Here is a 27,607-nt window from a genome sequence, read left to right on the forward strand (position 1 = left end):
TGTCTGTTCATTGTGGCGGTTAGGGCGTATACCTGTTACGGGCAACTGGAAAATTACCCGCTGTCTGGCAAGTCCCCGTCAACTGAAAAACTCCAAGAATTGGTTTCGATAGGGAGAAGGAGTGGCGCACGATAGGGAGAAGAATTGGTTTCGATAGGGAGAAGGAGTGGCGCACGATAGGGAGAAGAATTGGTTTACGGGAACAAGTGAGGGGGTGGAAAGTCCCTAAAGGCCCCACAATATGTCATAACATATGAAATAAAGGTTCAGTTTAAGAGTTTATGTAAACCAAATTTTCCCAATGAATTAATAATAAATGCATTGGTTGAGTTTGCCTTTTAAGGAAGACCTGAGGATTCCTTGGGAAAAATCATTAATTTGGTAAAACGTATTTTTGGATCCAAATTTATCTGAACCAATTTAAATTTTTGTGTCAGTGATGACATTACTTCAGGTGATACCTGTACACTGTTTTTTGCCACTTGGCCCATTTAAAGTGGTATGAAGGTAAAGGTAGGATTACATCATCAGTAGTCTGTGTAGCCATCTAGTCTTGCAGCTGTTCACATTTGGAAAGTAAATGGAGTATATTCCATTCCCAGGGAAGACCTTCAGCAGTACCTCTTCAAAGCACTAGATCACACCAATAACCCGAAGACAAAATAAGCTGTCTAATCTGTGTCCATTTTATAAGACATTTTTCTTCATAGTTAAGTTTTGCTTAATACACCAACTCTTTGAGAAGCCATGGATCTTGAAGGAGATGAGGTCTGAAAATAAAGCAAGGCACAAGTTTCAGACCCAGAAATGCCTCAATTTTTTATGAGTTATGATCAATATCATTGTGTATGCTTTTGCTTTAATATTTCATAATAAATATTTCCATGTTAAGAGACTTACAGAATGTTGCCTTATACTGAGGTTCCACGATTACGGAATCATCTTTGTAGATTATTTCAACTTAAAAAAAAATAGTATAGGTAATACTGCAGTGGGTACCTTTATTTATAAACTTGTTTTTATTTTGACTCAATACATAAATGCTCGGTACTGTTATTTTCATACGGCTAAGAATTCTGCACAGTTACATCCTTCATATTGCTAGAGCTGAAGTTATCACAGTGCCACAACAGTGGTTGGTATAGACCCTGATCACTGTACTGTAGTATGGCAGCACTGGGAGATTGTCCTTCAGAATTTGTTCTTGCTAAATTGGTGTATATAAAAGAGTCTTAAGATAGCAGGTCTTTTACCTATGTGTTTGGTTATCTATCTGCAACGTGTCATTACCATCAAACATCTAAACTTGCAGATAATTTATTCCAGGGAGATACTCTATTGCTTCCATTAAATAATCCTCAAACTATATAATGAAAAGCATGGTGCTTCCTTCAGAAGCATTCCTTCTATAGGCAGCTGGACAAGGCCCTGACAGGTTTCGTTTTGTTTTGTTTTTTAATTAATTAATTTTGTTATTTATTTATTTTTGGCAGTGTTGGGTCTTTGTTGCTGCGCGCGGGCTTTCTCTAGTTGCGGCGAGCGGGGTCTACTCTTCGTTGCGATGCGCAGGCTTCTCATTGAGGTGGCTTCTCTTATTGTGGAGCATGGGCTCTAGGTGCGTGGGCTTCAGCAGTTGTAGCGCATGGGCTCAGTAGTTGTGGCTTGCGGGTTCTAGAGTGCAGGCTCAGTACTTGTGGCGCATGGGCTTAGTTGCTCCGCGGCATGTGGAATCTTCGCGGACTAGGGCTCGAACCCGTGTCCCTTGCATTGGCAGGCGGATTCTTAACCACTGTGCCACCAGGGAAGTCCAGGTTTTGTTTTGATAACTTCAGAGAACTAAGGAATACAACAGTGCCTGGTGCAGGAAGGACAAAAAATTAACAGTGCTAAAGATGTATTAGAGACCTTTGTGAACCCTCCAAATTTATGAGTAGACAATGATATGAATAGCATGAGGACTTGGAAAAGTTTTATCCAAGACCTCATATGCACTCAGGAGTAAATGCTCAGGTAATTCTGTCCTTTCACATACACTTGTGCTTCCTTGTATAGGTTTAATAAACTTTGTTTAGGGAGTAAATTCCTCTCCTTGATTTTTGAAAATCAAATTGCCCAGTTGCAGCTTCTTTGATTTCTTCCCTGTCATTGGCAATGGCTTATACAAACACACACTATATTTCATATAATTTTATCCCATTATTAGGATTACTAGGTAAACTAAATTAGAAATCAACACATCAAAATAAAAATTGTAAATGCTGTGCAGATGGCTAGGCTCAATGTAATGTTAATTGATTGAAACTAAAAGTTCAGATTATAAATTACATGTTCAGTGGGCCTTCCAGATAACTCCTATTTAAAACTATAATTATTCAATTGTTGAAAAACAAAGTTCTACTATATTTTGAAAACTACTTTATAAGAATGACTCTCAGCCTTTATGCCTGGAAAGAAGAAACTCTATTTTACTTGAGGAAAAAATTTCCCTTGTGCTGGCTAATATTGAATAGTTTTATTAACCTGAAAGTTACTGATTTACAAAGTTTTAAAAGATCTTTTAACAATTTAAGGCATATGGTGATATATGTATAAATATATATGTATACATTTAGGGAGTGTGGTGATATATATTTCTAGGCTCCTAATTTCCCTGACCAGATGCAAGTGTACCTATCCCAGCCATAGTCTATGCATATACCAGTTCATATGACTGTGGATGTGCTACATAAACACACACCCTTTATAGTTTTGATACGTAGTATAGACCATCTTCTGCCCCTTATTTAAATTCTTTTTTCATTTTAAAATGTCTTGGAAATTATTCCATATGTGTCTTATTCTTTTTATAAGCCACACAGTGTTCCATACATCGTTAGGTATTGGTCAGCTCCAGTCTTTCACTAATATAAAAATACAGTGATGGGGCTTCCCTGGTGGCGCAGTGGTTGGGAGTCCGCCTGCCGATGCAGGGGACGCGGGTTCGTGCCCCGGTCTGGGAGGATCCCACATGCCGCGGAGCGGCTGGGCCCGTGAGCCATGGCCGCTGAGCCTGTGCGTCCGGAGCCTGTCCTCCGCAACGGGAGAGGCCACAGCAGTGAGAGGCCCGCGTAACGCATAAAAAAAAAAAAAAAAAAAAAAAAAAATACAGTGATGGATATTCTTATAAAAATACCATAACATACATATTTGATAATATTTGTTAAATAATTTAAAAAATTGAGTTGGTGTATCAAAGAATAGGTGCATCTTTATAACTAATAATTGCTACAAAATCTTTTTCCAAAGAGTTTGCCACCTTGCCCTCTAACAAAGAATGTGAAATCAGCACACTGCATACTGCATGGACATTTCACATGTTACCTTTGTCAATCCTGTAGGTGGAAAGTATCTCCACATGGTTAGTTTGATTTACATTTCATTAGTTAAGACTGAGGTTGAGCATCATTTCACATGCTCTTGCTGTCAACTGTGCTTTTTGTGAATACATGCTTTTTCCAAAACACATGGTAGGCTTGGTTTTTGTTTATAATAAACCTTTTATACAGACATTAAAATTTGGGTGGTCAAATTTATTAATTCTTTAATAGTTTAAAGGTTGGAGTCATGCTTAGAAAGACCTTTGTACTCACAATTATTTTTTTATTCTTTAAAAAATATTTTAGAGCATTTTCTCACATTTAAATCTTTGATTCTTCTGGAATTCTCATAGGTAAAGGGAATGTGGAAGAGATTCAGCTTGTTTCATAGCCATTCCCCTCAACCTTTAAGAGTTATTACACTGCCTTAAGACTATGTATTCATCAATATTTACTCTACTAATCGGAAATGCCATATTTACCATACACTAAAAATTTATGTCTGTTTTTGAAATCTTCACTTCTGTCTGTATGTTCATGCTTCAGTACCAAACTGTTTTTTAATTCATATGGCTTTATGCAATCATAGAACTAGTCTTATTACTTTTTTTCTCTTTGTGTTCCATATTTTTTATGAAGTCTAGTAATCTTCTCCAGTCACCTAAAATTCCTGTTGGTATTTTATTGCAATTAATTTAGGGAAACTTGGGGGGCTTCCCTGGTGGCGCAGTGGTTGAGAGTCCGCCTGCCGATGCAGGGGACGTGGGTTCGTGCCCTGGTCCAGGAAGATCCCACATGCCGCGGAGCGGCTGGGCCCGTGAGCCATGGCCGCTGAGCCTGCACGTCCGGAGCCTGTGCTCCGCAACGGGAGAGGCCACAACAGTGAGAGGCCCGTGTAACACACACACACAAAAAAAAAATTAGGGAAAGTTGATATTACTTTATAATTGAGATTTTCTATTCAATAATATTCTATAGAATAGAAAAGTATACATTTAGAATAAATCAATATTTATCTCCTCACTTTCAGAAGTTAGGTTTTGTACAGATCTTACAAATCTTATTTCTAGATACTTTTTTTTTACTACTATAAATATTTTTCTTTCAAATATATGGCTATTAATTTTGTTAATTGTATAACCTGCCGTATTTACTGGATTATGTTCTTAAAATACATTTTCATCAAATGTTTAAGTATAAAATTATTTATTGAAAATTTTGTATCTTCCTTTACAAATTTTTTGGGGACTCAAACTCTTTGGATCTGTGGATTTATAATCTTCTTCAAAATTAGAAAATTTTGGCCATTATTTTTCAATTATTTTTCTGCATACTGCCCTCTTCCCCTTTTTCTGGGTTTCCAATTTTATGATGTTAAACTACTTGATATTTTTTCGTAGGTCATGGATGTTCTTTATTATTTTTCAGTCTTTATTTCTATGCAGTCAGGAGCTCAGCTGAGCTGAAAGAGCTGAGCTGAGCTACCAGGTGTTGGAGTAGCTGGTGAAAGCAACTAGCCCAAAATAAAAGAGTTAAACCTTCATCACTTACTGTGATGGTGTAAGCAAGAGGATAAAACCAGAGATAGCTTCCACTTCCCCTCTTCATTGTCCTCCATAGAACACACCTGGTAGAGGGGAAAGTGGATCAGTGCAGACTCTTGGAGTCTTCCCACTGTTGAGCACCCGCACCTCACACCCCAACAAAAGACCTGGGCAGTTTTGTGTTCACTGGGGTCAGAGAGAAGGCAAGGGGGAAAGGCTGGGGCGGAGAAGGACTGTGTACTGAATCTGAGTGGGGAGAAGTATTTTCAGTGTTTCCCTCTGTCCTCAAGGCCTGATCTCCCCCCTGCCCCATAAGGACTGAGCAGATGTACTTGAACACCTCTTTTCAAGGCCGCAGTTAAAGAAATCCGAGAATGAAGGTGCCTGGGCCATGGATGCAAATATGCAAAGAGCATGGCCAGCCATCTGAGTCCTTGACCTCAGCTCCCTTCAGAAACAAATGTGCCTGAGTCCAATGCAGGGAGGGCAGCTTTTCCAGTATGGCCTATCAGATAAAGTCTCTATAATGGCCTATGGTCAGGGCTCAAAAGTCACACATAGGTTTTTAACCAGGAACCAGATCCTCATGTGCTTAGTTGTGGGCAGTTTCTATTTATTCAAGTTACTGATAGGTGTTTTCCTACAGTGTCTGATTCAGTGTATTTTTCATTTCAGAGATGATATTTTTTTTAAACATTTTATTTATTTATTTGGTTGTGCCGGCTCCTTAGTTGTGACATGCAAACTCTTAGTTGTGGCATGCATGTGGGACCTAGTTTCCTGACCAGGGCTCGAACCCGGGCCCGCTGCATTGGGAGCGTGGAGTCCTATCCACTGCACCACCAGGGAAGTTCCATATGTCTTTTTAAATATCATTCATTTTGCTCACTGTGCTCATGTTTTCGTCTGATTTCTTGAATGTACACATCATATGCACAATAGCTGCTTTAGTGCGTCTCTGTCTGTGTGCCACATCCACCATGTCTGTTATTTCATAGTTTGTTCGTATTACTGATTTTTCTCCTAATTATGGAATATATTATATATTTTCTTGCTTCCTTTGCCTGCCTGGTACTATTTTACTGGATGCCAGATATTGTGTTTTTTCACTTTGTTGATGGCTGGCTTTGTTGTATTCCTTAAAATCACTTTGGATTGTGTTTTGGCAAGCAGTTAAGTTAATAAAAAATCAGTAAAAACCTTTCGAGTCTTGCTTTAAAGCTTGGTCAGGAAAGGTCCAGAGTAGCCATTGTTCCAGGGGTAATTTGGCCCCTCTACTAGGATGATACCCTACAGAGGAGTCTACCTGATGTCCATGTGTTACAAGGTCTTTCCACTGTGGGACACAGACTAGGTATATATGAACAGATTAGCACTCAGGCAAAGATGCAAAAGGACCCCTGTGCAAATCTCCAGAGCCCTCTCTCAATCCATGTAATAATTTTCTTTTAGTACTGTACCCCATCAAATCTAGCTGTGTGGGCCTCCCTAACCCAGTGAGGCCACAGACGTCTTTATAGATTCTTCCTCCCTGCACTGTAGCCTAGACTTTGACTCCAGGCAGAAAGCTGGTCAAATCATATAGCTCACTTTGTTCCTTATTATGGATATCACATTCCTTTGTACTGCTGGTTATCTAGTGTCTGAAAATTATTTTCATGTATTTTGTCTGGATTTTTTTTAGTTATTGAAGTGTATATTAGTTCCTATCACTGTGCGTTGACCTGAAATAAATAGCCTGCAAGATATTTAATTCTCTGGCAAAGATAAGTTTATTTGGGATCAGTAGAGAATTGCAGTTTGAGGTCTGCAGCCATAGCGAGGTATGTGCAAGTCCCTGCTTGGCAAGGGGAGGAGAACTGTTTTATAGAGCAGGAAAGAAAGCTGAGTGGGTTAAGTAAACAAAGAGTCTAGGACTTTTACCTAGGAATAAACCTACCTAAGGAGACAAAAGACCTGTATGTCAAAAATTATAAGACACTGATGAAAGAAATTAAAGATGATACAAACAGATGGAGAGATACACCATGTTCTTGGATTGGAAGAATCAATATTGTGAAAATGACTATACTACCCAAAGCAATCTACAGATTCAATGCAATCCCTGTCAAACTACCACTGGCATTTTTCATAGAACTAGAACAAAAAATTTCACAATTTATATGGGAACACAAAAGACCCTGAATAGCTAAAGGAATCTTGAGAAAGAAAAATGGAGCTGGAGGAATCGGGCTTCCTGACTTCAGACTATACTACAAGGCTACAGTAATCAAGAGAGTATGGTACTGGCGCAAAAACAAATATAGATCAATGGAACAGGATAGAAAACCCAGAGATAAACCCACGCACATATGGTCACCTTATTTTTGATAAAGGAGGCAAGAATATAGAATGGGGAAAAGACAGCCTCTTCAATATGTGGTGCTGGGAAAACTGGAAAGCTACATGTAAAAGAATCAAATTAGAACACTCCCTGACACCATACACAGGAATAAACTCAAAATGGATTTAAGACATAAATTTAAGGCCAAACACTATAAAACTCTAGGAGGAAAACATAGGCAGAACACTGTATGACATAAATCACAGCAGGAACCTTTTTGACCCACCTCCTAGAGAAGTGGAAATAAAAACACAAATAAACAAATGGGACCTAATGAAACTTCAAAGCTTTTGCACAGCAAAGGAAACCATAAACAAGACGAAAAGACTACCCTCAGAATGGGAGAAAATATTTGCAAATGAAGCAACTGACAAAGGATTAATCTCCAAAATTTACAAGCAGCTCATGCAGCTCAATATCAAAAAAACAAACAACGCAATTCATTCAAGTTTAAATTCAGAAACTAAGACTCTGCTCAATGTAGTACCTAGTTAGAAATTTTAAGACACTAAGTTTGATATATATATAAACTTAAGAATTATGTTCCATTGTTGTTCATTTAGATTTTGACAGTCTATATTATAAGCTGAAACTGTTCGATTTTATAATCTTTTATCCATGGTAGTAAAAATCAAGAGTTCTGAAAATTGAAAATTTTTTCTTAAATCATCCAGCTGCAAACCTTGGTGAGAAAAAAAATAAGAAAGGCTGAGTTTTTATTTATATTTATTTTGAATATTCATATGATTTATTGCAGATATTTTAATGTACTTGATTATGGAGTGCTGCTTCAGACCCTGCTGGGGACTTAGGTAATATTGAGTATCAGTATTCTACCTTTCAGAAACCCAAGCCATATTAAATTCCAAAATACATCTGGCTCTTGGGATTTCTGATAAGGGATTGTGAACCTATCTTTTTGCTAGAATTTACCTCCTTAGAGCAAATATATATAGGATAGATTTAGTTTGTTACCTTTAATATTGATAAGATATAGTCTAAGGTAAGATATTTTTCAGAGTTTTATAAAATACTTTATTCATCCACTTTTTAAATGTTGTAAAAAAAACAGTGTAAACAACTATTTATCAAAAATTAAAAGCAGGGATAACAACTACATTTCCTTTTATAGGGGAATAAAATATTTTATAAGTTTATATCTTCACACAAAATGTTTCAATTACGAGAAATGATGTTAAAATGCCCTGGGCGGGGCTTCCCTGGTGGCGCAGTGGTTGGGAGTCCGCCTGCCGATGCAGGGGACACGGGTTCGTGCCCCGGTCCGGGAAGATCCCACATGTCGCGGAGCAGCTGGGCCCGGGAGCCATGGCCGCTGAGCCTGCGCATCTGGAGCCTGCGCATCTGGAGCCTGTGCTCCGCAACGGGAGAGGCCACAACAGTGAGAGGCCCACGTACCGCAAAATAAAAAAAAATAAAAAAAAAAATTTTAAATGCCCTGGGGTGCAAGTTAATACAATGGAATTTTCAGCTACAATAAAAAGGACTTAATAATTAAGTCCTTAGAACTTTTCAAACAAACTCCTAAAGGTAGAATCCTAATTAAGTTTATTGTTGACCCTACTCCATTTTCTTTCCCTGTCTTCCACAGAATCTGTACACTTAGTACTACAGATGTGTCCAAATGTACTGTCTCTACCCTAACTTTCAATACTCCAAACTTGTATAATCAATTCAGTTATTCACACTTGCTGCCAACAGTCACCTAAGCACCCAACAGAGATGAGGAGTAGCCCTAGATGCTGAATTCTTGGCGGGGGGGAGGGCAGTATGGGGACAGAGAGAGAAACAGAAAATATATAATAGTATTACCATTTCTGGATGGCATAATGGAAGTTACAAAATGCTATGGGAAACAAATAGAAATAAGACACCAGTTTGCCCAGAGCATGAAGGAAGGCAGAGACAAGAAGAAGTATGGAAAAGCATTAGACGTGAACCTTAGAAATTGGCAGAAATTTTCTAATTAGTCAATTGTAGGAAAGATGTTAATTGACGAGGGAACAGCAACTGCAAGGCACAAAGATATTTAGAGAGGAAAGGCTGAAGACAGGTGGAAAGAAAGTTGACGATAAATGTTGTTTAGGGGTTGTATGTCTTGCTAGATGCTTCTGGCTCTTTCCATGACCGTATTACTGAAAGAAGACTGATGCATCATCTATCCTCCCATGTCTTGCTGCAGATTCCAAGCCATTATTATACTGAATGTGTTTTGTAAATTATAAACAGTGACACAAACGTTAAGTATTAGCTCCAGTGGGTTCCAAGATTGGTCCATAAACTTAAATATGGTACATAATTATCCTAGCTTTCAAATGACAATGTCCTAAAACTGATCATTGAATAAAATGAATAGAATGCTGATGGTAGCTATCTTAAGTGGATGTGATGGTAGTGAAGAATTGTGGAAGGAAAGAATATTGTGCAGAAAAAAGTAATTTATTTTAATCTAATGTCACATAAGACTTGGCACTTTTATAAAAGGGAAGAGGTTATTAATCGTTTACATTTTTAAATTGTATATAGGCATTTTGCATTTCATGTTTTACTAAGCGACTCATTTGACATTATCTATTAAATTCCTGGGCTTTATATTTCAGCACCTCTGTGCTCACTTTATCACTGTGGCTCCTATTAACAATATGTGTTTTATCTGTTTTTTATCATGGCCCAAGGAGAAAGTTCTTGGTTTGTATTTTGTCAGATAATGGGAACTACTTAATAATAATTTATAAAGGGAAAAAGATGAACACCAGCAATTAATTTTTGCCTCCCTTTAGCTTTTCTGTATGAATAGACTGCAAACTATCTGAAACTAAGGACTTTCTTTTCAACTTCAAATTCTTAGTGTTAACTAGTGTTTGATCAGAAATACGCATTCAATAAATATTATTGAATGAATGAATAAATTCATGAAAGAAATTGTATTATAAAAGAGAGAATATTGATCATTGATTAGTCAACAAAAAGTTCAAACTCAAAAGTATAAAAGACAGGTCAATTAACTGAATAAGTTAACCTTTTTTCATCACATTAACATAATAAAGATGTTAATAGCAAGGGCACAGAGAAATTGGTGTATTCAGACAGTGCTTATGAAAAATAAATTGAGCCAGTCTTTGAAAAACACTTTTCTCCTTAAAAAGTATTTATATCCTTCTATTCTAAATTCTTTTAGGAATCTATCCTAAGGAAATAATCCAAACTTTTAAAACAGATATATGTAAAGAGATAATCATTTTAAAAAGTGCAAAATAATTGAAGCAGCCTAAATGGCATCTAATGGAGAAATGTGGAGGTAAATTCTTGTACCCTTTTAGTGGAGCACTAGGCAGAAATAAAAAATTATGTTTAGGAATACAGTCGTAGAAACAACCTCTTAAAATGTCAGGCTGTTTTGTCAAAAGCCTTACTTTCGGTTTCAATGTTCGTAGGATTCGTTGGCAAAATAACCACTCTACATTCAGTTAATCAAGAATTTAGAGATAGTTTATTGAATTAACAAAGATTACAGTATACTAATTAAGAAAAGAATAGTATAACTAACCAAGCAAGAATAGTAAAGACAGAGGTTTATACGTCACCGAATTGGGGAAGCACCTACATCCAGATCCAAGCAGCGCAGGGAAATCCCTTGGACAGCAATCTGGAGTCCCAGTTGGGAAGGTCCTGGGCGGTGCGTCCATCCCACGGGTGACATTTCAGAGTGTCATCCAAAGGAACCCTGCTTTTATTGCCAAGCAACAAGCTGATAATCATCAGCTTATGTGTGCAAATGTTCAGCTCTGGCTACTATGTTAAGTGCTTGTATTTCTAATCATAAGTCTCAGAATGTTCGCTGATCCCCAGGAGCTGGCTAGATTCCCAGGGCCCAGGAAGCTCCGTGACCCACTCCCTTCTTTGTGACTTGCCCCCTTCCTTATCTGTTGGTTCTCAAGACCTACTTTCGTGGTTTCTGCCAGTCAGCAGTTTGGCATGTAACTCTTTCCAGGGTCTCTGTTCAGTCAAAGGCCTGTTGTTGCCTATGAAACCTGAACAAGACCATTTTACTAGCTTCCCCAACACAAGCAAAATTATTGGGATAAAAATTTATACATATAATCTTTTGATGCATACGCATGTTATATGCATAGGAGAAAAAATTAAAGTGGTCAATTCAAATTTTGCGTATGATATTTCTATGGGTACTTTTTAAAATATCTTGTAATTTGTATGGCAGTTACTTAATGACTCTTGCCAGTTCCATTTCCATGACTGTTGTTATGTATCCACTCACTGATAGTGAAATAATAGTGAATGTTTACTATATGCTTGACAGTCTGCTAGGCACTGAGAACATAAATTGAATGTAATGTACTTATGATGCTAGTGATCAGTAAAATGCCGTCTATGGGGGAAGTTTTTGCTGAATTTCAGCCTATTATCTGCAACCCTGCTAGCCTTTCCAGGTATTGCATTTCCAGGTAGTGCATCACTAACAAAGCTGTTGTGAGGAAGGTAATGACATAAGAGAGCTTAAAAACTTTATCTTTGGAGGTGATGAAGTCAAAAGAGGGTTTTATCAACAGATAGCTTTTCCAAAAAGCAAGTGGTGGGGAAGGGGTGAGGAGAGGAAGTTTTTTAGAGAGTAATTTAGGTGTTTCTATAAAATTATGAAAATATATAAAATCTAAATACTTCAGCTTTGTAGTAGTCTCCTGGCCCCAAATCCAGACTTGTAATACTATAGTATCCTGAGATTTTTCTCTGCCCTTGACTTTTCTCTGCTTAATACAATCACAAATGTCGTGGATTCTCTCACACGACTTTTTGAATTTAAAGGTGGTGGAATGCTATTGAAATGAATATCTGGAAGAAGAGAGAGCAGTGCCTAAATGTCACTTAATAAACCATAAAACAGATGATCTGAACTTAGGAACTGACTGTATTAGCAGCTTAGTGTGATTCAGAAAGACACTGGAGTTGGAATCAGAAGACTAGTGGTTGAGTTTCTGTTCTACTGCTGCTCAGAATAAGATCTTGGACAAGTCTCTAATTCATTTTCTTTACTTGTTAATCGATGATGAGGAATCGCTTTATTTACCTACCCACCTATGTTACCGTTTATTAAGATCAGTTTAAAGTTTAAATGAGAAATGTAAATGAAAATGTGTTTCTCCACTAAAGTGGTATACTATATATACATATATAGTATGTATATATACATATACATATATATATCATTATAAGTGGTAGTAACCCTGATAACATCAAGATACCATATTTTGCTTATGACCCGTATGCCTTTGCCTGAAAGAAAATGACCAAGAATATTTTAGTATTCTTTCTACTCTATTTTAACTACTTCTAAAATTTTTAGCAAATATTATAGTTAAAACAACTGTAAGAAGAATTTCAGTAGTTAAGATTGATAGGGATAACTTGGCTATGCTACAAAGCAAGTTTGACTTCCATAGGGACAAAATCTCTTCATGTAGTCCATTTGTACAGTTGTCATCCTCATGTAATAAATTTTATACTTTCAAATTAATGGAATTTTTTTTTTTTTTTTTTATGGTACACGGGCCTCTCACTGTTGTGGCCTCTCCCGTTACGGAGCCTGTGCTCCGGACGCGCAGGCTCAGCGGCCATGGCTCACGGGCCCAGCCGCTCCGCGGCACGTGGGATCTTCCCGGCCGGGGCACGAACCCGTGTCCCCTGCATCGGCAGGCGGACTCTCAACCACTGCGCCACCAGGGAAGCCCTAATGGAATATTTTTAAAAGGTAGAATAATTGATACCGATGGAGAAATCATCCAAAAATTATTCTTAAATGTTCAAGTGTGTCCAAATTTCACTGCCCTTTTGAGTCTGAGAGCATTGTCTTTATAATTTTTGAATATTTTTATTGAAAACTTTGTAAACAACTTCATCATATGGGATTTTTAATCCATTTTCATTTCTACTGTGTGAAAAAGAATTGAGCTCTCTAAGAGAAGCAACTTGAACTTTTTTCTCTTTATGACATCTAATGAAAAGGCATATACATAGGTCCATAGACAAAGGGATGAACCAAGTGATAGAGAAATGGTTAATGACATTTATCATTGCATAAACTCTACATTTAGAATGTCGAGGGGTTTAAATTTGTCAGTAAATCTCTATGGAGAAAAAAAGCAATTTCAGTATGGCACATAAAATATTTATAGCATATGAGTTGACACAGAAGTTGTTCTATTGAGATCATTAAAAAAAAAAAAATCTATTGATGGACTTCCCTGGTGGCACAGTGGTTAAGAATTCGCCTGCCAATGCAGGGGACATGGGTACCAGCCCTGCTCTGGGAAGATCCCACATGCCGAGGAGCAACTAAGCCCGTGTGCCACAATTACTGAGCCTGTGCTCTAGAGCCTGTGCTCCACAACAAGAGAAGCCACCACAAGGAGAAGCCTGCGCACAGCAACAAAGAGCAGTCCCTACTCGCCACAACTAGAGAAAGCCAGTGAGCAGCAACGAACACCCAACGCAGCTAAAAAAAAAAAAAAAATCTATTGATTCAGGCATGCCTGGTACAAATTATCTGCTTCAGAAAACACATCATTATTCTTCCCTTTTATAAGTTTGACTAAATGGGCAGAAAGTCCAGTCTGGTGTGTGTGTGTGTGGTGTGTATAAATATTCATCCAACTTAAAGTTTAAAACAAATTTATCTCTATTATGACAGAAAAGAGTAACTCAGGAGAAATGGAAATACATAGAAATATTCAGACCCCATCATTCTGTCCTGCTTTCCCACTATCCTTTCCCCAAGACACATACCTACCTTAACTGAGTTGCATCAAAGTAGTTACTGAATGGTTCCTGGTCCTTACCTAGTCATATATATAATTTGTGTTAAATATTTGTTAGTTGCTTTTTATTTTCTTTTAGTTTTTAAGAGCCATGAAAAATAGACCCATACAAGAACTTGAAAAACGTTTAGAACTGTCAAAGTTTATAAAATTGCTCCTAGCTAACTTAAACAAATTGTTTGTTTAAAGCACTCATTCAAAATGCTCTGTTTGTACCTCATCACATGCAAGCTTTGTTTTGACATTTTATTAATGTAACACTTTTAGTAAGATTATATTATATAAATATTGTAAATATTAACAGTGAAAGAGCATCTGAATCGGTTATTCAGTAAATACCCACTAATATTCACAAATACTTCTTGTTACCTTTAGAAAAAGAGGCAAGTTAATTGCAAAATGATAAACACTTTCAATATTCAACACATTTAGAATGCAGACCTAGTTTGAGATATTTGATTTACAAGTTTCATATACAATTACCCACATTCATAAAACATTGCCTACTGAGTAATATAAGAAGTCCTTGTAACTGTATACCTACAATAAGAGGTAGCACTGCCAAACAGCTAGTTGTGTCATTTTAGATTCCAGATTAATAGCCAGTCTACTTGGAGCAGATGTTAAATCCTCGTTTACCCTCCTGTGCATCTATTGTCTATTTCCAGTGGAATGGGTTTTGCTCTGATCAATAAGTGTATCAGCCTAGTTGTTCATCTTATTAGAGAGGTCAGAGCAGTGACAGAGGTACATCTATTTTCATGTCAAATAAGGTTGGAGGTAATGAATCCTCCCCAAGTAAATAAACAACACTTCTGCGATTGTCCTTCAGTCTTCTACTACAGAGCCTATCATGATTAAGCGCAGGCACTTGGGGAATTGGAAGTGTTGGCACAACCTAAAGCATTTTTTACTCTGAAATTTATTTTCATCTCTGTGGTATTTTCAGTTCTTGAGTAGTGACCCGGTTGCATTACATACATCTAAGATGATGCTTGTTATATAATGCATTTACGTAAGTGGGAAAATGTAGCAGAGAGATGGTTCCAAAATACAGCCAGTTGAAATTGTTTGCAGTTGCCTTCATAACAGTGAAACCCCTCTGCAAGCTTAAATATTACACTTATCATGATAATAATTAATAAACATGCCTAATGAGCACGATGCAAAAGTGCGTGTAAATGCATGTTAACCTACATAGCTTGTTAACACTTGGTGGATGGAAGTCTAATATGGTACTCTCTTAAATGCCTAAATGAGGCCAACACAAGTCTACAGGGAGGTGAAGCACAAAAAGATGTTCAGACAAATCTAGAAAGTTTCTATATGGAAGTTGAGTTGTTTTAAAGGGAAAAATAAGAAGGTGATGTCTTGCTTCCTTGATGGACAGAGCATGTTGTTTCTGGTGGATTAAGTTACTGTATTTCATCAGGCCTATTTCCTGTAACAGACTTGGATGTGATGAGTAGGTTCAGTCACTCTGATTTGTAGTCACTTGCTGAACTGCTAGCATTCATTTTAGCCCCCATTTTGACCTTGATTGACCAGGTAGCCTTGTCCCTTGAGCCCTGTAGTCATCAGTAACTAGATTGGTAAAATGGAGAAAATAACCCCTCACCAAACAGCCATCGTTGGGGACAGAGAGTTCTTCATGTCATTAGAACAAGGTGAAATCTTGCCAATTATCAGAATAATTGACAGCCGTGGTAGTGGACAGGCCGTGAGCCTGTTGTTGGCCAGACTCTGGAGACCCAAGACCAGAATGCAGTTTCCAGAGGTCCAAAGTAGACAGCAGTACTTTGGTGTCAAGGCTGGGGTTCACAGGCCAACTCCAAGCCTGAGGGCAGCACCATGGATTTAGAGGAAGCAGGAGCGGGCCAGGTTACTGAGGCCAGACTCAAATTTGAAGAGCAACACATTGAGACCAAGTCTCTAGGGCAAGGGCAAAAGTCAGTGATAACCATGTAGCTGAGCTAATAGTTCTGGCGTAAAAGCAGGAACAAAAGAGAAGCTTAACCCTGAATCTCCTCAGTTTCTGGCTTAGGAATAGTCTTTAAATTATGGAAAATGAAAGACACAATTACCATTGCTAAGGCCAGAGCAGAATCTTTATGTGGAATAGTCTTTAAATTATGGAAAATGAAAGACACAATTACCATTGCTAAGGCCAGAGCAGAATCTTTATGTAGCAGTCATTTGCCCTGGTATCCAAGTGAGAGAGTTGTGGATTCAGGGCTCTTCATATCTCACTACATTGAAGGATGATACGGAGTGGTCCAACCCTATGCTTCGTGGGAAGCCTCTCTGTAGTCACTTCTTATTTCTCTGGAAAACTGGGTAAAATGTTTACATATAATTTTTTGCCTGTGGATGGCAAAACAAAATACATATCCTTGTAAGTCCTGAAAAGCCAATAGCATGATTCCCACTCTAGGGTGAAAACTATGTAGCATTAATAGTATGGCAATTCATCAGCATGTAAGTCTTCTTGCATTTGCCAACAATCACTCTTTGACTTGTAGTTGGGATAATTAAGCATCAAGTTTATAAAAAGGTACAATATATGAATCACAACTTTGCATAGACATCTATAGCTAATAGTATTGGGTTTTATTTTTGTTATTCATTAAATCATATAGCTACAATTAAAATTGTTCCCACATTTTCTTAACTATTTTAAAGATGTTCAAATTTCGCTGAAGCATCTTTTAACTCAGTGGTTGGGTTGACAGACTACAGCCCTCAGGCCACATCCAGTCTACCACCTAATTTTCTATGAACTTCAATCTAAGAATGTTTCTTATTGATGAACATCTTCAGTTGATTTGTTGATAGGGGAACAGTAACTTTGAACACAAATTGAGCAAAATATTGTTCCCTCAAAACAATTTTATTCTCATTAGTAGACTAATATTACAAAATATTATACTCAATTATTCCTATATTGAAGTTTGTCAATAAAAATTGTGGACTTTACGTTTTCCCTGTTACATGAGAAACGACATAATACTCTCAGTTTTGCCTCTTCTCCACAAAACCCAACATACATATTATCTAGTCTTACAGAAAAATTTGCTGACCCCTGTTATAAATCATCAAAGCAAGTTTGCTTTCTGTGCATTATACATTTAGACATAGGACAACTTTTAAGTCTTTAAGAGAATATTTGATATTTAGGGCAAATCTGGTTAATGACTATTTCTATTAGCAAGAAAATAAATGATAAGGATAGTTGAGCTTAGTAGATTCTGTCCTACTAAATAATTCAAAACATTCACATTGATAAAAAGAATTTTGTTTCAAAATCTAAAATTAAAAAACCCTAATATCAAAATCTTATATTTAGTACTATATTAAGAAATTTGATATATCTATAGGTAGTTCAAATAATACCAAATTAGTAAAACAGGATATTAATGGAAAAGAATTATAAAGAGAATGAGAGCAAATGTTTTATATCAATATAATGGAAGTAAATCATATTTTTTGAAAACTTAAATGTTTTCAAAAGTATAAAGAAAAAATGAAAACAATCAATTGTATAGAAAGACAAAGCTTTTTTGTCAAGTTGCATAATTCTTAAGTTTTTAATTATCCACTAATAGGCACATTTACAGAAATACTAAATTAGTGATGCAATGAAGTCATATAGAATGTTACAGCATGGCCAATAGACCACAATAATAAAGGAGGTATCTTGTCATTAAAGATGGAAAAAGTATTACTTCTTGCCTTCAGTTTTTAAATAACATGCATTTATATTGTGTTTTGTATATTTCATTTCTAAACAGTGACATGAAGAAAGATATATTTTGTACCATGAAGGTAATTAGATTCTTGAGAACTCATCAACTAAAGTAACTTTAGTGATTAGAATATATGCAAACATTACACATTTTTCTTCAAAAAGCGAGACTGAATTAAGACGACAAAACAGTTTTTAAGCTCGAATTTTAAAATCAGAGATCAAACGATAGGACTGTGACCTGTTATTTCTCCTTTTTAGTAAGGGATCCATTTCACATGATAAGTAAATTAGTAAGATGGAAATGGATAGATAAGATTTAATGTCCTTATTAACATTTTAAACAAAGATGTCTAGATAGCTAAATGTCACCTATCTTTTATTATTTTGTCTAGTTATTTCGATGATACCTCAAGTCCCCATACCTGGTCACCAGAACCACCAGGACCATAAAACGGTTAAATGTAATAAGACAGTTAAAGCCAGTGGTACAGGGTCATGACAGTACATGGCACAGCCTGGATGCTAATACAGCCCTGCCTGAGTCCGTAGGAATAAGAAGGAACGGTTCATCACTGTCATACTTTGCTGCTAAAAGTCCTCATTTTTAAGTTGAAGAACCTAAGATGTAGGAAGAAATACATTGTCTCAGATTGCCTGTATTATACTTCAGTTGTGCTCTGATCAATAAAATCCTGAAATTTAGATAGTTCTGTACAACTTATACCTAACGATTTTTATTGAAAACTTTTATTCTATTGTATATCCTGACATAATTTTGCTATGCAGATATGACTAACTAGTGAATGACCATTCATTCCATTTCAATAGAGAATAACATTTTAATGTCATGAAATATTTCAGTATTGCTCCTTGACCTGATGACAGCTGTGAGAAAGAGTTCCCCTTCCTGTAAGCTCTTAACATTCAATAGTCTTCTTAAGCTCTTTAACCAGCACCCATTTGAAAATCAGCTTTGTAAAATAGCTTTTATATTTATCCCTCTCTCATACCTGTTAATTCTCTACAGAGGTTAGAGTTACATGACTTAGTAAAAATTTCCTTTTGAACGATCTAAAGGTAAAACTCAACATACCCTAAATGTAATTTTGTTCACCACTAATACCCATACCTCAAACCCACCTTGGACATTAACTTCCCCTCATATTTCATTAGTATTTTATCACTGTAATCCTAAAATATTCACCCAGATCACCCCCAAGTCTTTATCCCCATGAAAATCATCTTATTTCACAGTTTCAACATGTTTTAAATCTGTTACAATAGTCTAACCTCTTCACACTGGAATTCATCCTCCACACTACTTTCCGAACAAACACACACACACACACACACACACACACACACACACAAATACACAATTTGACACGGACACTTGTCTGTTTGAAACTCTTTGGGATAGTCTAATATCTGCAGAATAAAGTTTGTCTCTTAGCATTAGAGGCTCTTCGTGATCTGCATCCATTTCTTCTCTAATCATCAGTTTTTCCTTGTCATGTTGCCCAATCTTTAGGCACAAGCTTGCTCCTCAGACCCAGATTTAGTTATGTCACTTTATGCTACTGTGCCTTGTCACTTGAAATTCCTTTTTATCTCACCTTTTCCGCTTATCCTTCACATTCTAGACCTTTCTCCTCTGTGTAGCATTTTTAGACCTGTCCTTGCTCCATTCAGAATTATTACTTTTTTATGATTTTATAACATGTTATATAGCATGCATAGACTATTCTATTGCAAATTTTCTCTTTCTTACCCCTACTAGATTGTGTGTGGCTAGATGACAGAGGTTGAGTGTTATTAATCTTTTAATTCTCCATAAGCTATTTGAGCTATTTAGTAGTGGCTCAAATATATTAGAGAACTAATAGTTTCGAATGAATAAAAGCATGAATAAAAATGATTCTATTCTTTTTTGGCAAAAAATCACATCTTAACTCCTAACCATAGTGTTAAGCCCTTTCATAGCACAACCCTAGCCTGCTCTAGAGTATTGTTCTGCTTTGAGTAAGTGTTCACAAACTTATACAATGAACAAACCATGTAAACAATAAATCTATATTGAGTACATTATGCCTCTAACTAGCTTATTCTTATGCTTGAAAATTTTAATAATATATAATTAACATTTTAATATATATTATATAATATACAATATAATTACAGATATGTATTAAATTATATATACATTTATTGTATATTTTATAGAGAAACTAAATTATGAATTGATTATAACATAATTATATAGTAATTGTTATTTAAATGCTTATTATTGAAATAATAAATGTTATATATTATCCAGGAAATAATAATTTGCATTTGTAAAGCACTTTTATAGCTGTAATGCCCTTCCATATAAATCTGACATATTTTTTAAAACTTGGTATTTGGCAAGACATATAATCCCCATTTTGTAGAAAATGAAATTGAGCTTTGAATTGCTGAAATAATTTGTTCAAGGTCACAAAGTAAGGAATGAACCAGGATAGAACACATGACTTCTGTTTCCCAGTGCAGTTTTTTTCTACCACATCACATTCACAGAAAAACAATGGGGTAAGTACACAACAGCATAATTTTATTTTGTCACCTCTTATATAATAAATGTGTCTGAGAAAATTAGATTCATTCCAGGTATGTGCTTAGCTCCTGTAAAGTTCCAGTACTGAAAAGCTGAAGGAGATGACAAAGGTGATTCTGTTGCTTATACACCAGTTGTTTCATTTAAAATTCTTCCTAAAGTTAGCTGTACTAGAATTTTTCCGCTCAGCAACCTCTTGTGACTGTTTACCCCCTGAGCTGTCAAAATTACATCGTAATGGAGGGAGAAATTTTTTTATCTTAAAATAAATTTTCTCTGAAAATAAAAGCAGCCACCCAAGTTCACCCTGTCCCTAGCCATCTTAGATAATGTGCATCTCTCTGACATCCTAGCAGAGCAAGGGTTGAGGTCTTTCCTGGCAAACTGAAAGTTGCTCCACTAAGAGAGGAAAGGGGGGAAAGGCATAGCTACGTCTCTGACCGATGTCTTCTAAGCAGACAGTGTGCTTCTACTGAGTTGAACCTCCCAAGCAGAAGACACCTCCTTGAGCAGAAAGACGTTTCTTTCACAATATCTATGTGTTAGAAGAAAACACCTGCACTGACTGGCAGTTTCCTACTTCACATGAAGGCCATGTTTGAATTTACTGATGATAGAACATTTGGACTTCTCATTAAAATAGTTAAAATTTTTTCTGCGCACCGTAGAACTTAGGTGGAACACATATGTAATTTTCTATCTATATCTCAGTAACCTAGAAATGACTGCTCACCAGTGATAAAAGAAAAAGACTCGTTCTCTTGGAATTTATCAATTCTGATCTATTCGATCCATTTCATTCTTTAAAAAAAATGTTTTTATTGAAGTATAGGTGATTTACACTGTTGTGTTAATTACTGCTGTACAGCAAAGTGACTCAGTTATACACATGGAGAGATTCTTTTTCATATTCTTTTCCATTAGTTTATCACAGGATATTGAAATAGTTCCCTGTGCTATACAGTAGTACCTTGTTTTTTATCCATTCTATATGTACCAGTTTGCATCTGCTAATCCCAAACTCTCACTCCATCCCTCTCCACCCCCCTCCCCTTTGGCAACCACCAGTCCATTCTCTGTGTCTGTGATTCTGTTTATGTTTCACAGTTAGGTTCATTTGTGTCATATTTTAGATTCTACATACAAGTGATATCATATGGTATTTGTCTTTCTCTTTCTGACTTCACTTAGTATGAGAACCTCTAGTTGCATCCATGTTGCTGCAAATGGCATTATTTCATTTCTTTTTATGGCTGAGTAATATTCCATTGTATATACGGAATATTTTGATTCATTCATCTGTAGATGGACGTTTAGGTTGCTTCTATGTCTTGGCTATTGTACATAGTGCTGCTCTGAACCTAGGGGTGCGTGTATCTTTTTGAATTATAGTTTTATCAGGATATATGCCCAGGAGTGGGATTGCTGGATCATGGAATATTTATTCTTGAAACAAAATTATATATCTTCTTTGTGTCAGTAGTTAGGCATAAATAAAATACCTAGGTAAAAATGAGTTAAGAGTTGAATATATCAGGGAGAGCTTTCTGGAAGATCCAATGCTTTTGCTGATCCCTAAAAGAGAAAGACAGAAAACTGGTCCCAGCAGAAGGACCAGTATGTGATGAGAACTAAAGACAGGAGAATACTTTACATATCTATGCAGAACTGTAAGTTCAATAATAGCAGAGCTAAGTGAGAATCAGCGGGGATGGAGAAAAGAAAACCGATTCTAGACATTGTAAAGAGGTAGAATTGAAAAAACTTCAGTGTTTGTGTTGGGAGTAAGTCAGAGAAGTGTGACTTTTAGTTTTTGATTTGGGTGATTGGCTGAATTACAGTGCTACTTCCGGCTTGGAAAAATACAAGAGGGTGGGGAGGGGGAGGGGCACATGAGGAGACAGGAGGAAGCAGCGGCAGGCTGGGAAATAAGGAGCTGGTTATGGACCAGGCAATGGGGGTGTCAAAAACTGGTAAGACAGACCGGTCCGGAGAGATATTTGAACTAGTATTTTAGTTTGGCAGTTATCGGCATAGAGTTCTTAAGTGGAAATTCTATTTTGAATCTTCTCATTTAGTTTTTAAGAAACTTATTATATGTTCATAGTTTAACAAGTCAAAATTTCTACCAAAGTTTAATGCAAAATGGTAGTGTCCTGCCTCACCTCTACCTATCCCCTTTATTTCACTCCCAGAAGTAAGCTTTTTAAACTCTGTAGCTCTTTATTCTCTTCTTTGCCTCCATATATCTAATATCATGCTCTACAACCATTTCTTGAATTGTTTGTTTTTTTCAGTTTTAGGTATGATATATTGACTTCCTATTACAAAAGCTTAGGATTTTCCTTTTACACCTACCCTGCCCATCTTTTTGATAGTTATGTCACAGTTTTCATTAGAAAAATAACCCATGTTTTTATCACTGTAACTATGAAAATCTTATTCATAATTAGCCATGTAATGTGCTATGCTTGTGTTTCCTTTCTTGTACAACTCTGTTCTTCTCCATGGAGTTAATAACTGCCACATTTTTTTATTTGCTTAGTTTTATTTGTACATATCACCAATTCACCCTCAGATCTGCAGCGGACTAAATATTATCTCAATATTTTCAAACGCTTCAGGTAAATCTATGAGTTTACTGTTTCTCTTGTGGAAATCACTGGGGGAGTCTTGTATCTTCCTGTTTCAAGCTGTACTGGTTACTCTCTGACCTGCTGAAGCTGTCATGCTGGGAAGGTCACTAAAGCATCATCCATGAGACTAACCTTGTTTCATAGACTCCTGCTATGGATTAAATTTTCTTTCTCCAAAACTCATATCTTGAAGCCCTAACCCCTGGTACCTCAGAATATAACTGTATTTAGAGATAGGGCCTTCAGACACATAGTTAAGTAAAAATGAAGTTGTTAATATGGGCCCTACCAATCTGACTGGTATATTCATCAGAAGAGGAGATAGACATACAAAGAGAAAAAACAGGGACAAGTATACAGAGGGACAGGTATTAGAAGGGAGAGCAACAGGCTGGCCATCTTCAAGCCAAGGAGAGAGGCCTCAGAGGAAGCCAGCTCTCTCTGCATCTTGGACTTCCAGCCTCCAAGAACTGTGAGAAAATACATTTCTGTTGTTTAAGCCAACCCATCTCATTCTGGCAGCCCTAGTAAACTAAAACAACCCCATATATTATTCTCGCTTTTTTGCCTCTCCGCCCCACTACTTTTTAGGCAGAGTATATTTTCCAGATGTTTTTTGAAAAAAAAAAACAAAACACTGAGGAAATCTATTTTATCCTAGTCTACTCACATGGCGCAATGATAACCCAAAAATATGGCATCAAGAACTTCTAAGTTGAGTTGATCAGGTTCATTGGAGATGTATGACGATACAGAAACAGCAAAGATTGTTAAGTACATCACAAAGTGGGTGGTGATACAGATATTATTTTCAACATGTATATTTTGGGGGGTTATATATTAGCATCTTTTCTCAAAGATCTGGAACTTTATCAGTACTGAGGACAAGGGAGAGTATCAGTGTAACCGTAATAATCCATCTGTACGCTAAGGGGCGCCAGGACCACGTGTTTAACACTACGTTTCTTGATTAGAATTAAGAATTTAATTATCAAACCTCAAGTATCGGTCACTTCTCAGTATAAGCCCTTCATTGTGACACTAAATGGGGGCCATCATTGTTTAATAAATATTTCCCCCAAGCAAAAGTTCATCGCGGTCCTTGAAATTCCAACTGAACCACACTGAAGAAATTAATGTCTTTTATTGTCCTTAATATTATTAACATCATTAAAGAGCTTTCCATAAATTAATTCATGTAGCAACATCTTACTAAATCTCAGTAAACAAGAAATTCTTAGTCTAAGTTTTGAAAAGCCCTGAATGAGACTAATGAACTATTATATGTTCGAAGCTTTATCTGGATTGAAGATCAGAGAGTCCCATGTGTCTTTCCACTCTGCCTAATAGGAGAAGTCAGGTTCAGATTAACATCAGGGAATTTTTTTAGAGAGACCGGGCTATATCCTAAGATATAGGCGACCTCTCGAACTCCTCCTCCTCTGCCACCTAGAATCTCTGCTCTTTTTTTTTTTTTTTTTTTTTTTTTGCGGTACACGGGCCTCTCACTGTTGTGGCCTCTCCCGCTGCGGAGCACAGGCTCCGGACCCGCAGGCTCAGCGGCCATGGCTCACGGGCCCAGGCGCTCCGCGGCATGTGGGATCCTCCCGGACCGGGGCACGAACCCGTGTCCCCTGCATCGGCAGGCGGGCTCTCAACCACTGTGCCACCAGCTAAGCCCGAACCTCTGCTCTTTTCAGGAGCATGAGGTGCTTCCAAAATGTCAGGATCATCACAGTTCACTATCCATCAGGGAAAGATCTACATATAAGAATACTGTTACTCTAAGGAAGAAGGGCCTTATAGAATCATACAATAAATCTATGAAGAAAACCCATTTAGTAGTAACTTCTATAGATAGTCATGTTCACTGTTGCTTTAAATGTTATGTAATCCTCACAACAACTAAGCGGCAAGTATTCATCCTGTTTCAAATGTAGGAAAACAAAAGCTTAGAGAAGTTAGGTAAACTTGCCCTGAGCCTTACTGGACATAGATGCTAGAGCCAGGATTTTAATTAAAATCTGATTCCAGGGCTCTTATTTCTGATATGTAACTATCACTTTAATTGCTGCCAAACAGTTGTACTGAAAATAATTTTTCTGTATTTATTATATTTTCCTTCAAAGATGGTGCAAAAGTACATTTTTGTAGTGGAAGCATAACATGATGTAGTTTTTACACCAGATCTTCTAAAAGTTACATTTACTCTGAATTCATGTGATTTATTTAAAATGAGAATAGTTAGATATAGATTTGACAGGCAGTATTCTTCATAGGACCTGACTTATAGATATCATTTTACAACTTATAATCAAAATCTATGAATTTCATATGCTGGTTTGTCTCTAGGGGGCTATAATGGTGAGAAGTTAACTAAGAATTAGAGTTTCAGCCAAATTGGGACTTTATTTTCCAAAGGCTTGTCACATCAGTGGGCTGTCTTATGTGTCAATGAGACTGAACGTATTAATATCTGTACACTTTAGTATATAATAGTGTGTTATCTATTCATCAACAGTACTTGAATGCTTTAATAAGGCAAAATAGGTGTATACAGTTAGAACACGGAAGGGTTTGAGCTTGTGAAAAAAGGAAGCAAAAGAAGCAAAAAAAAAGTTTAATCCAACATATAGTTCAACCATTTTTATGTTAATATCAAATAAGATCAATCGGTTTTCACATTCATTGATTAGAAAGGACATTTTCTGCACTTTGCTTCTTTAATTCCTAAAGCTGAAACTGGATCCAAAAAAAATTCTTATCACTAGTAGGCTGATGGCCAAACATGCAACTTCTGCCTTGTAGGTGATAAATATTCTAAGAGCATGGATTTTTAAAATATAAATAAAAAATTTACTTTGTTATCAGAGTAGAAGAAAGTTTTGTTAGTAGATACAATTATGTACTAGAAGTATGGGATAGCAATGTAACATTGGGAAAAAATGGAATGAGCGATATGAACTCATAACCATAGAGAGAACTTACGACCTTATGGAACTTATATCCCAGTTGTGCTGTAACCAGTAGGCCAAGAGCTATATCTTTCTTTCTATATGTCCTTCTTCAGACCCCAGTTCCTCCAGTGCATTTCTAGTGTCCACTTTTGGCTCTATCTTATTCTCACCCCCCTGAAGATTCAGTGCTTCTTGGAGGATGACTGATTGACCGTGCCAGGGCAGAAACTATCAACGTGGTGCTGATCATTTTCTGGAAGACCCTTCAAAGATCTCAGGGGCAATGCTAAAAAGAATTAATGTCTAACTTAAACTAGGTCTTAATGGTCAAATTTGATAATTTGAGCAATAAAATAATAGTAAAAATGATGTTGATTACAATGGTGATGAAAATGACAACTGGAACATAGTGAATCTATGAAAGGGTATGGACGTACAATAGTCAAAAGAGGAATGTTATTTTAAAGTATGTGGGAAGATAATGATCAAGCAAAATTAGAGGGAATAGAAGAGGAAATGACTAGTTCTTTCATTCGCCTTAATATGTAGTAAAGCGGAGTATTCATTTTTATAGATATTGTTTTATTTTCTATGTCACTTTTAGAAACATAAATAAACATGTGTCTATCTGTTTAATGGAAGAATAAACACAAAGAATAATGAGTAAACCAAATAGAGCAGGGAAAGTAGATACTACGTGGAAAACAGGAAGGGCTAGTCAACATCAGTGGTCACAAAAAAAAACCAAATATGAAAAGAATGAACAAAGTGATGGATAGAAAGGTATTATTTATTAATAATATTTCATGGTAATAATAGCCCTATGTTCCAGTGCTTGACATATACTAACTCATTCGATCCCTCTAATAGCCCTGTAAATTAGGTGTTATTATCATTCCCAGGTTATAGGAGGAAACTGAAACACAGGTTCTGTACTGTGAGCTGTGATTTAATTCCAGGTAGTTAGACGTAAGACCAGTGCATTTAACCTCTAACCTCATACATTTCACAGGGACCCTTTGAGTCTAACTACTCGGACACCTTCCTGACTTCCCAGAAGGCAACACCTTTGACGCACCTATGAATTAAAATTATTTTAAGGAGTTATAATTACATGCCATACATTGGTCAAAGAAGACTTTTAAAAAATCATTTTGTGGGAAAGACACCAGGCTCAAAATTATAATATATATGAGGACTTAAAAACCCACATTGATGGAACAAGCAAAATGTAGCTATTAAAAGGAAGTTCAGAATGACTAATGCCTTGATTTTTGAATCGCCTTGGCAGAAGCAACCAAGAATCAATTGATCCATTTTTATAGTTATATTGAGATATAATTCACATATATTTAATTTACCCATTTAAAGTATATGATGTAATGGTTTTTCGTGTATTGGCAGAGTTGTACAACCATCACCACAATCTAATTTTTCCACCCCCCAAAAACCCATTTAGCTATTAGAATCAATTGATCTTCTACCCAATAACTATACCTCAGCAGGTCTGAGAAGGTATTATTTGGGAGATGGGGCTCT

This window comes from Phocoena sinus, chromosome 9, assembly GCF_008692025.1.
Source record: "Phocoena sinus isolate mPhoSin1 chromosome 9, mPhoSin1.pri, whole genome shotgun sequence".
In the NCBI taxonomy this organism is placed as follows: Eukaryota; Metazoa; Chordata; class Mammalia; order Artiodactyla; family Phocoenidae; genus Phocoena; species Phocoena sinus.